Source organism: Nannospalax galili, unplaced genomic scaffold (genome assembly GCF_000622305.1).
Source record: "Nannospalax galili isolate Female #2095 unplaced genomic scaffold, S.galili_v1.0 scaffold160, whole genome shotgun sequence".
Lineage (NCBI taxonomy): Eukaryota > Metazoa > Chordata > Mammalia > Rodentia > Spalacidae > Nannospalax > Nannospalax galili.
This window is the reverse complement of record NW_008346900.1, coordinates 1,574,336-1,583,860: the sequence shown is the minus strand read 5'-3', so window position 1 is coordinate 1,583,860 and position 9,525 is coordinate 1,574,336. Positions and strand designations below refer to the sequence as shown.

At 48.4% G+C, this 9,525-nt stretch overlaps 1 protein-coding gene across 3 annotated transcripts in view; it reads right to left on the bottom strand.

Moving 5' to 3' along the window:
- Positions 1–9,525, bottom strand: part of Osbpl2 (oxysterol binding protein like 2) — a 44,843-nt gene that overhangs the window by 35,114 nt on the left and 204 nt on the right. Inside the window, exon 1 of one of the 3 annotated variants that reach the window (XM_029568421.1) lies at positions 9,134–9,216. The exons of the other annotated variants lie outside the window; for them this stretch is intronic. The gene's annotated coding sequence lies outside the window, so the exon portion shown is untranslated. Of the gene's footprint in view, positions 1–9,133; positions 9,217–9,525 lie in introns of those variants that run through there. 3 annotated transcript variants of the gene reach the window in all.

The following is a 9,525-nucleotide window of genomic DNA, read 5'->3' as shown; positions in this document are numbered from 1 at the left end:
TTTTTTGTCTTTTTGAGACAGGGTCTCCCTGTAGCCCCAGCTATCCTGGAACTCACTATGTAGACCAGGATGGCCTTGAACTCACAGAGATCCGCCTGCCTCTGCTGGGATCAAAGGCATGCGCCACCACGCCCAGCACAATTCTTCCTCTTTTACAACAAAGCCCTTTTTAGGAAGAAGTGTGTCTGGCTCTGGCCTCCCCTGCAGGTATCATAGGTGCAAGTACAGCAGCACCAGCCTTTGTGGTAAGTATATGCAGTCTTGGGAAAGGAAGCAGGAGTGACCTTACTGAACATTGACACGTTTAACTCCAGCTGTACAAGAAGTGCCATTCCAGGCAAGACAAACGGCTTCACCTTTCCTCAGCTGCCACAGAGCCGCCCCTTCTTCAGGGTCCCATGCTTTGTGGTTTTCTGCCAGGAGCTACATAGTTCTTCCCAAGTCAATACCTAACCCAGCAGTGCTTAAAGCTGCTAAACTGAACAGCAGACTTTAGCCCTCCAGCTCTCTACTCAGCAAGCAGTAAGCAACTCTGGTTAAGGCTGCACCTGCTGAGCCATCACAGAGGACTTTGAGTTCATTAGGAATTCGTGCAGGACATGGGAAATGTCTAGACCTGAGAAAGGCAAGGGAGACAACAGTATTAATCACCTGCTGCTTCCATTCTCCACACCAGCAGGGTGGCCTTCAGCTGCAGGCAAAAGCTGGCTCAACAGGGTCCCTTAGCAGCGGCCACTGAGGGGAAGAGGCGTCATCCCTGGAGGGGATCATGATCCATGAGAGATTCCTTCAAGGGTTATCCATGAGATCACACCTCCCAGTACCACAGTGAGCACCAAAAATGGACCACACACACACTTCAAGATCATTATGAACATTATCTTATAATCCAGTACAATGTATTTCTAACACACGAAGACGAGTGCAGTGCTTTTGTACAAAAGTGTTTGTTTTAATCATCATCATCCTGCAACAAAAAAAAGAGCTGTTCCAAAGATACTCAAAAGAGTGGGAGGGAAAGTTCTGGATAAGCCTCCCTATGGCTATGTCTGCCACTGAGACAACAGCAAAATCAGACAAGTGGTCAATCCTCTGCCACACAAACAGCCTTGCCGCCTATGCCCTGCACCCACCACCACCTTGCAGTATGTCTGCTGATTAAAACCACAGCTCTGGCAAGAGCCAAGGGAAAGAGCACTGCTGCAGAACCAGATGGATGACCCCATCACCCCTAAGAGTAAGGGATATCCTGGGGCATTTGGCCTGCTCCCAGACCAAGTCTGACACCCTCACCCTCTGACCAGATTCCTCTCCCACTCCAGGCCCTTTCTCATCATCTTGCCCAACTTCACCTGCAGGCCCCTAACTGAACTGGTTTTACCGTGCTGAGAAACTTGCCACACTGAGACCAGCCCTGCCCAAGTCATTCCCACGTGTCCTTCACGAGCACAGAGGAAGGGGGAGCAAGTGTTCAGACCAAGGGCAGGAAATCCGCAAACCCCTGACCCCTCCTGTCCAAACAAGAAAAGAGGAATAAAAAAAGAAAAAGCTGCTAAGTTCAGCTAGCGTTCATTCTATCCCCAGAAAGTGACTCAGCTATTCAGTAAGTGATCAAAGGTCCTAGATCAAAAAAAAAAAAAAAAAAAAAGAGTTCTGACCCAACAGCAGGTCCCAGCACTGCGACTCCGGGAAACCAGGGCTCTCATAAATGTCCCAGGCTTGCTAAGCCAGGAGAGGACCCCCTCCCTCCATCCTCTTTGCCTCCATCTGCCTAACACCCCTTGACTGCACATAACTAGTAACTTTAGAGTGCCAGCTTTGCTACACGTCACTGGGAGAGGCCGGCACTAGGATGGAAGTGAGGTACACCACAGACCTGTGACGCACACCCACTCACTTGATGCCCACTACCACCACCAATGTGCTCCTCTTCCTCTCCAAGGGGTCCTAGACACTAGATCCCATACTTATCCTGGTTTTAAGGCTTCCTGCCAAGAGCAGCAGCACACAGTACCAAGTTGCAGCCTTTGGCCAGCATATATTCACACATTTAGTGTCCCCATGTGGCCTTCTCTACCTACAGCGTAGGTATGTTCCAGAGCATGTTCAGCACAGTCTTCCAACAGACCCTTGTCCTCTGTGCACATCTCCCCTCACCTCAAGAACTTTCACACCCACCAGGACAGGCACTCATCAGGTGTCTTTCCAGGCTAACAGTCAGTCGAGCCCTTCTGGTAAAATTCTGCACAGACACCAGCCAAGAGGCCTTGGGACCCTGCCTACCTGACCCAGCACAGGCACAGAACACACAGACCACAGTGCCCAGGCACCATCAGCCCCCAACAGTGAATCCCTCACTCCCCATCCAGCCTTCCTCAGCACAGACCAAGAGGTCAGAATATGTTTCTCAAAATTAAGCAGGTATACTAAGGGAAGAAAGAAAGAAGCAAGCAAGCAAAGAGATGCAAGCCAACAGCCCACACAGCCACCTCCCGGAATCCAGGAGGTCCAGGCTCACCACACCAACTCAGAGATGGCAGAGTTCTATCACCAGAAGCACCAGCTAACAGACATGGTACTTGGAGATGCTGCCAAGTGGCTCCACTTTCTTTTCTGAATTTGGAAAGAAAGGGAAGAAATGTCACAAAATTCATATACAAATCACACTAAGCCACACAATCATGTTTATTAACACGAGGGCTAGAGGTTGGAGACCAAATCCAAACCAGTTGTCTGGTAAGGCTGTGGCACCAACATCAGAAATGTGTTAACTAAACATTTGAAAAGGCAAAGCTTATAGACACCACAGGCATAAGTTCATGACTATGCCTGGACACTAAAACCAGTGTCAAACTGGAGCCTGAACTGCTAGCTCCTCCAATTGAAGTATTTTTTTAAGTTTGTATTGTCATGGGGGAGGCAGGCGACACACACATGCCATAGTGCATGCGGAGCTGGTTCCACCATTCCCCCTTCACAGGGCTCTAGGGACTGAACTCAGGTCGCTGGCCTTTACCAGACGAACCATCTCATTGGCCCCATGACTTCAGTTCTGTGGGGGTTTTGCTTTTGTTGATTTTTTTTTCCCTGTAGCCCCAGCGGGCCTGGAACTTGCTATACAGACCAGGTTGGCCTCTATCTCTGAGTCCCTGCCTCTGCCTGGGATTAAAGGCATGCACCACCATGCAGGCTGATTGAAGTATGTTTTTTAATTATTTATTTTTAGATATTTTTTTATTTTTATTTTATGTGTATGAGTGTACTGCTAGCATGTATATGAGTGCATCTATGTCATGCAATGCCCCCAGAGGTCAGAAGAGAGAATCAGATTCCCTAGAACTGGAGTTATGAATGGTTGTTAGCTGCCATGTAAGTGCTGGGAAGCAAACCCAGGTCCTTTTCCAAGAGCAGTCCATGTTTTTTAACCACTGAGTCATCTCTCCAGCCCCAGTTTATTTTTATTTTATGTGTATGATTCTTTTGCATGTGTGTATATATGTGTACCTGTGTTAGGTAATGCCCAAGGAGGCCAAAAAAGGGTGTCAAGTTCCCTGGAACTGGAGTTACATACTATTGTGAGCTGCCATGTGGATGCCAGGAATTGAAACCCTGTCCTCTGCAAGAGAGCCAGTGCTTTTAACCACTGAGCCATCTCTCCAGTCCCTGACTGAAGTATATTTTAACAGCCATGTTCAAATACTGGCTTGTTTCAACCTGAAAGTGTACTAAGTTTTGGGGCTAAATACCGAAGTGATTAATTAGTGTTAGGCATTTACTTCATCAGATGCCCACATCCAGAGGAAAGTAATGACCAGGAAACTGCTCTGTGCCCACAAGGTCCACTACACCACAGTAAATCACAGTGGTCACAGCCTCAGGTGTGCAGGGATGTTTTATAAGTAGGAAGCCCACTTGATGGCCCTCATTCCACATTCTGAACAGAACAAAAGTGTGACAGGCAAACATTCCCTGGCCAAACTCTACCATGTCATATATGGTGTCACTGCTGGGTGCCTGTCCCACTCTTGTCAGGTGAGGGAGCCAAGGATACCCTGGGGCTGTATAGCACTCCACACACTTACAGCTGTATATTCACCTACATTCCTCTCAGTAACCCATCTTACAGGCAAAGGCACTTAAGGCAAGAGGAAACAGTGACTACTGCTGTCAAACAGCCTGGGGTACAGCCTGAACCCAGGAGCTACAGCCAAGCTTCCCCACAACCCCCACCAACACCAAGAAAAAGACTTGAACTCTCTAACACAATGTCAGTTACCCTGAGGGCTATCACACTGCTTGCATCCAGTGGCTGTCTGTCTTATGCACCATATACCACCATATACCTGCTACAGCAGGACAACAGGAAGAGGACAAGGCTATCCCTAGGAACGCCAGAGAAAGAAATTTCCAAGATGCAGTAAATCCATTTGTAAGCAGCAGAGAACAGAAAATGTGCCAAAATGTCCACCTAGAAAAAGAAATGTCAGGGGTACTGGAGAGAAAGCTCAGTGGTTAAGAGAGCTTGCTGTTCTTGCAGAAGACCAGAGTTCAGTTCCCACCACCCAAGTCAAGCAGCCCACAACCACCTCTAACTCCAGCTCCAAGGGATCTGACACCCTCTTCTAGTCTCTGTGAGCTCCATACACAAAGACACACAGACAAACACACACACACACACACACACACACAATCTTTTTAAAATATTTATGTGTATGAGTGTATTGCATGCATGTATGTAAATGTACTCATGTCATGCAATGCCCATGGAGGTTAGAAAAAGGCATTGGGGGGCTGGAGAGTTGGCTCAGTGGTTAAGAACACTGACTGTTCTTGCAGAAGACCTGAGTTCGAATCCCAGAACCCACATGACAGCTAATAACTGTCCGTAACTCCAGTTCCAGGGGATCCGACAGCCTCTTCTGTCCTCCAAAGGCATTGCATGACATGGGTACACTTACCTACATGCAGGCAATATACGCATACACATAAAATAAAAATAAATATTTTTTAAAAAAGGGCATTAGATCACCTGGAACTGGAGTGAAGGCTATTAACTGCCATGTGGGGCTGGGAACTGAACCTAGGTCCTCTGCGAGAGCAGCCAGGACTCTTGCCTGATGACCATCTCTATAGCCCAACACTAAATAAATCTTAAAGAAATGTCATGTTTTCAATTACCTTTGAGTAACAAGACTTCACAAGGAGAGAAAAAAAATTTGCGGGGGGGGGGGGCTTTTTGAGACAGGGTCTCCCTGTAGCCCCAGCTGTCCTAGAACTCACTATGTAGACCAGGCTGGCCTTGAACTCACAGAGATCCACCTGCCTCTGCCTTCCTGAGTGCTGGGATTAAAGGCATGAGCCACCACGCCCAGCTAAGGAGAGAAAATTTTAAGGACCATCCAAGACTCACTTGTTTGCACTTCAGAGGTATGGGGAGGTGACATGAGGATCAAGATCCGATGACAGGCCATAAACACTAAGAAAAACGGAGCCAGGCATGTTGGTGCAGACCTACAACCCTAGCACTGAAAGGCTGATGCAGAAGGGTGGCAAGTTTGTGGGACAGAGTGAGACCCTGTCTAACAGAAGGAGAAATTGAGAATGCGCATGAGACCGAGAGAGAGAGAGAGAGAGAGAGAGAGAGAGAGAGAGAGAGAGGTGGGGAAAGGGAAGACAACAGTTCTGTGTGCATTAATACTCATCATAAGATGCTCTTGCAAAACCTGCAGAAATGAAAGCCCTGCACTTGACCAGTGATAACCTCCAGCCCTCCAACTTGACCATTGCTCACAGCAACATCACAATCCTATATAGCAACAGAGTACTGCATAGCAGGTGGGGTATTTCAGCAAATCTCCAATAGCCAGATGGGGAACAACATCAATCCACAGGAAACAAAATTATTTTATAAACACTCAGCCTCACAAAAAATGAAAAGCTGCTACACGGGGGACAAGAAACAAAATCCGACATTCACACAGCCCAAGTACCACTCTTTCAAGAAAATTCTAAAGTGAAAATCTCATGGGTTTTGAGGGGTTTTTTTTATTTCTGTTTTGACACAGGGCCTCACTCTGTAGTCCAGGATGGTCTGAAACCCTCAATTCTCCTGCCTCAGCTTTCTAAGCACTTGGATTATAAAAAAAAATCTTAGTATTTAACTTTCCAGGCATGGTGGCGCACACCTTTAATCCCAGCACTCTGGAGGCAGAGGCAGGGGGATCTCTGTGAGTTCAAGGCCAGCCTGGTCTACATAGTGAGTTCCAGGACAGCTGGGGCTACAGGGAGACCCTTTTCTCAAAAAGACCGAAAAAAAAAAGAATGTGAACTTGGGGCTGGAGAGATGTTTCAGCAGTTAAGAACACTGGTTGTTCTTGCAGAAGACACAGGTTGGAATCCCAGCACCCACATGGCAGCCTATAACTGTCTGTAACTCCAGTTCCAGGGGATCTGACAGCCTCTTCTGTCCTCCGCGGGCATTGCATGACATGGGTGCACTTACCTACAAGCAGGCAGTACACACATACGCATAAAATAAAAATAATAAAATATTTTTAAAAAAGAGGGGCTGGAGAGATAGTGCAGCAGTTAAGAATACTGACTGTTCCTGCAGAAGACCTGGGTTCGAATCCCGGCACCCGCATGGCAGCTAACAACTGTCTGTAACTTGGGATCTGATAGTCTCTTCTGTCCTCCATGGGCATTGCACGACACAGGTGCACTTAACCTACATGCAAGCAAGATACACATACACATAAAATAAAAATAATAAATAAAATATTAAAAAAAAAGAATGTGAACTTGAGGTTGGAGAGATGGCTCTGAGGTTAAGAGCACCGACTGCTCTTGTAGAGGACCCAGGTTCCATTCCCAGCACCCACATGGCAGCCAACAACTGGCCCTAACTCCAGTTCCAGGGGATCCAAAGCCCTCTCTGACCTCTGAGGGCACAGCATAACACAGGTGCATTCATTTTTTCAAAAAAAAAAAGAATGTATAGCCGGGCATGGTGGCACATGCCTTTAATCCCAGCACTCGGGAGGCAGAGGCAGGTGGATCTCTGTGAGTTCAAGGCCAGCCTGGTCTACATAGTGAGTTCCAGGACAGCTGGGGAGACAGGGAGACAAAAAAAATAATAATAATGCAAATTTGCAGGGCTTGGTGGTGCACACCTTTAATCCTAGCACTTGGGAGTCAGAAGCAGGCAGATTTGGCCAGCCTGGTCTACAGCAAGTTCCAGGTCAGCTTGGACTACAGGGAAACCCTCTCAAAAAAACTTTAAAAAAAAAAAGAATGTGAACTTACATACAGCTGGACATGGTAGCACACACCTTTAATCTCAGCACTTGGGAAGCAGAGGCAGACAGATCTCTGTGAGATTGAGACCAGTCTGGTCTATTTAGTGAGTTCTAGGCCAGGTAGGGCTACAAGAAAACCCTAGCTCAAAAAACAAAATAAGATTGTAAACTTATAGGCCAGACACATGGTTCATTAAGTAAAGGTGCTCACTTGTTAAGCCTGATGACCTATGTTCAATCCCCAGGACACACATGGTAGAAAGCAAGAACCAACTCCCACAAGTTGTCCTCTGATGTTCACATGTGCACATACACATATAAATAAAAATGTTAAGATGCATTAAATAAAATAATTTTTAATAAAAAAATGGTGAACTTGAGGAAGTGGACACGTAAGGGTAACGGTCAGGGAGGAGATGTTAAAAAATTACATACATGTTTGACAGGTCTTTTTTTTTTTGGAGACAGGGTCTCCCTGTGGTCCCAGCTGTCCTGAACTCACTATGTAGACCAGGCTGGCCTTAAACTCACAGAGATCCGCCTGCCTCTGCCTCCCAAGTGCTGGGACTACAGGCGTGCGCCACCACGCCCGGCAACGTGTATTTTATTTATTATTTTTATTTTATGTGTATGAGTGTATTGCCTGCATGTATGTGAATGCAACCATATCATGCAATACCGTGGAGGTCAAAAAAGGGCTTCAGATTCCCCTGGAACTGGAGTTAAGGATGGTTCGCAGCTACCATGTGGGTGCTGAGAATCCAACCTGGGTCTTCTGCAAGAGCAGTCAGTGCTCTTAACTGCTGAGCCATCTCTCCAGCCCCATGTTTGACATGTCTTAATGAAACCCATTCTTATGTATAGTTAATATATGCTAATAAAACACTTTTTAAAAAAGAATGTGAACTTGCCAGAGGTGCATGCCCATAATCCAAAATTCCAGAGGTAGAGGTAAGGATCAGAAGTTCAAGGTCATCCTCGGCTATGGACCTAGTTTGAGGCCACCCAGATTTACATGAGATCCTGCCTCAAAAGAAATGATGGAAAGAATGTGAGCTTGGGGCTAGAGTTGTGCTTGCCTTGCATTTGTAAGGCCATGTTCATCCCCAATAAGGCAAAAAAGAACAATGGGACTCATGTTGCACTGCCTTGGTTCAAATCCTTGCTCCATAATTTACTGCTCTGTGACCTGTACTAAGTTACTTGATCTCTCTGTTCCTCAGGAACAAGGACCTGTTGGTGCCTGTCTACTACACTGCTGTGTTCACACCCTAATGACCTAGAACAAACAATTGTTCAATACTATTATCCTCTTTGATAAGAGCTGGTTATTAACAGACCAAATGTAAGGCAAACAGGAAGGTAAACTCTACCCAGGACATACAACCACCCATTTCCTCTTTGTCACTGTATGTCACACCATGACAGGCACTTTGAGGCAATGAAGAATGTGTTCACTCAAGGTCCCTGTCCCCTTTCCTGGGGACAGGGAGTTAACCCTCTGAAGCACCTGTTGCTTGTCGGAGCGTACTGCAGACCACAGGACCATCTGTTTCTCTTACCCGTAAAGCAGATGTCACATGCCACAGAAAGGGAACTGAAGGTGGGAGAGGGGACCGGTGGCCGTTAGGGAGGGACTCCCCTGTGCAGAGGCAGCCCAGCGTGGCCCACACCGGAGCTGTCCCTTCAACCTGAGCCAGGCCGGCATGCAGGCCTCTGGGAAGTGCCCCACAGAAGGAGCCCATGGATCCAGATGTGCAAGGGCCGACCCAGAGAAGAGCGCCACCCAAAAGGCCTGTCCTCCTCCTCCCGGCGGAACCCCTGGGGACCCGGACCTTCAGTGAGCACCCGGAGGCTCCCGCACCGACCGGCAAGGCCCGCCCGGGGCTGGTTGTGCGCCGCCTTCCAAAGACAGTCAAGGGGTCTCCCCTGGAGCTGCGAACAGACACCGGAGCTCGGGGTCGCATCACCACGGGCACCAAGTTCCATGCGCCGGCCGCGGGGATGCGCGGCGTACAGACCAGAGCGAGCGAGGGGCGCGCCGCCGCCGCCCGGGGTCCACCCGCCAGCCTCCCCGTACCATCTCGAGCCTGGCAGCCGACCTCGCGCACGCCCGCCGGGACCTCTTCCCCCGCGCCGGGGCCTCGTCCCGCTCGCGGTCGCCCACCTTGACCAGCGGCCTGCGCGGAGGCCTAGGCAGCCCGGCCTGCCCTCCCCGGCCGGCCGC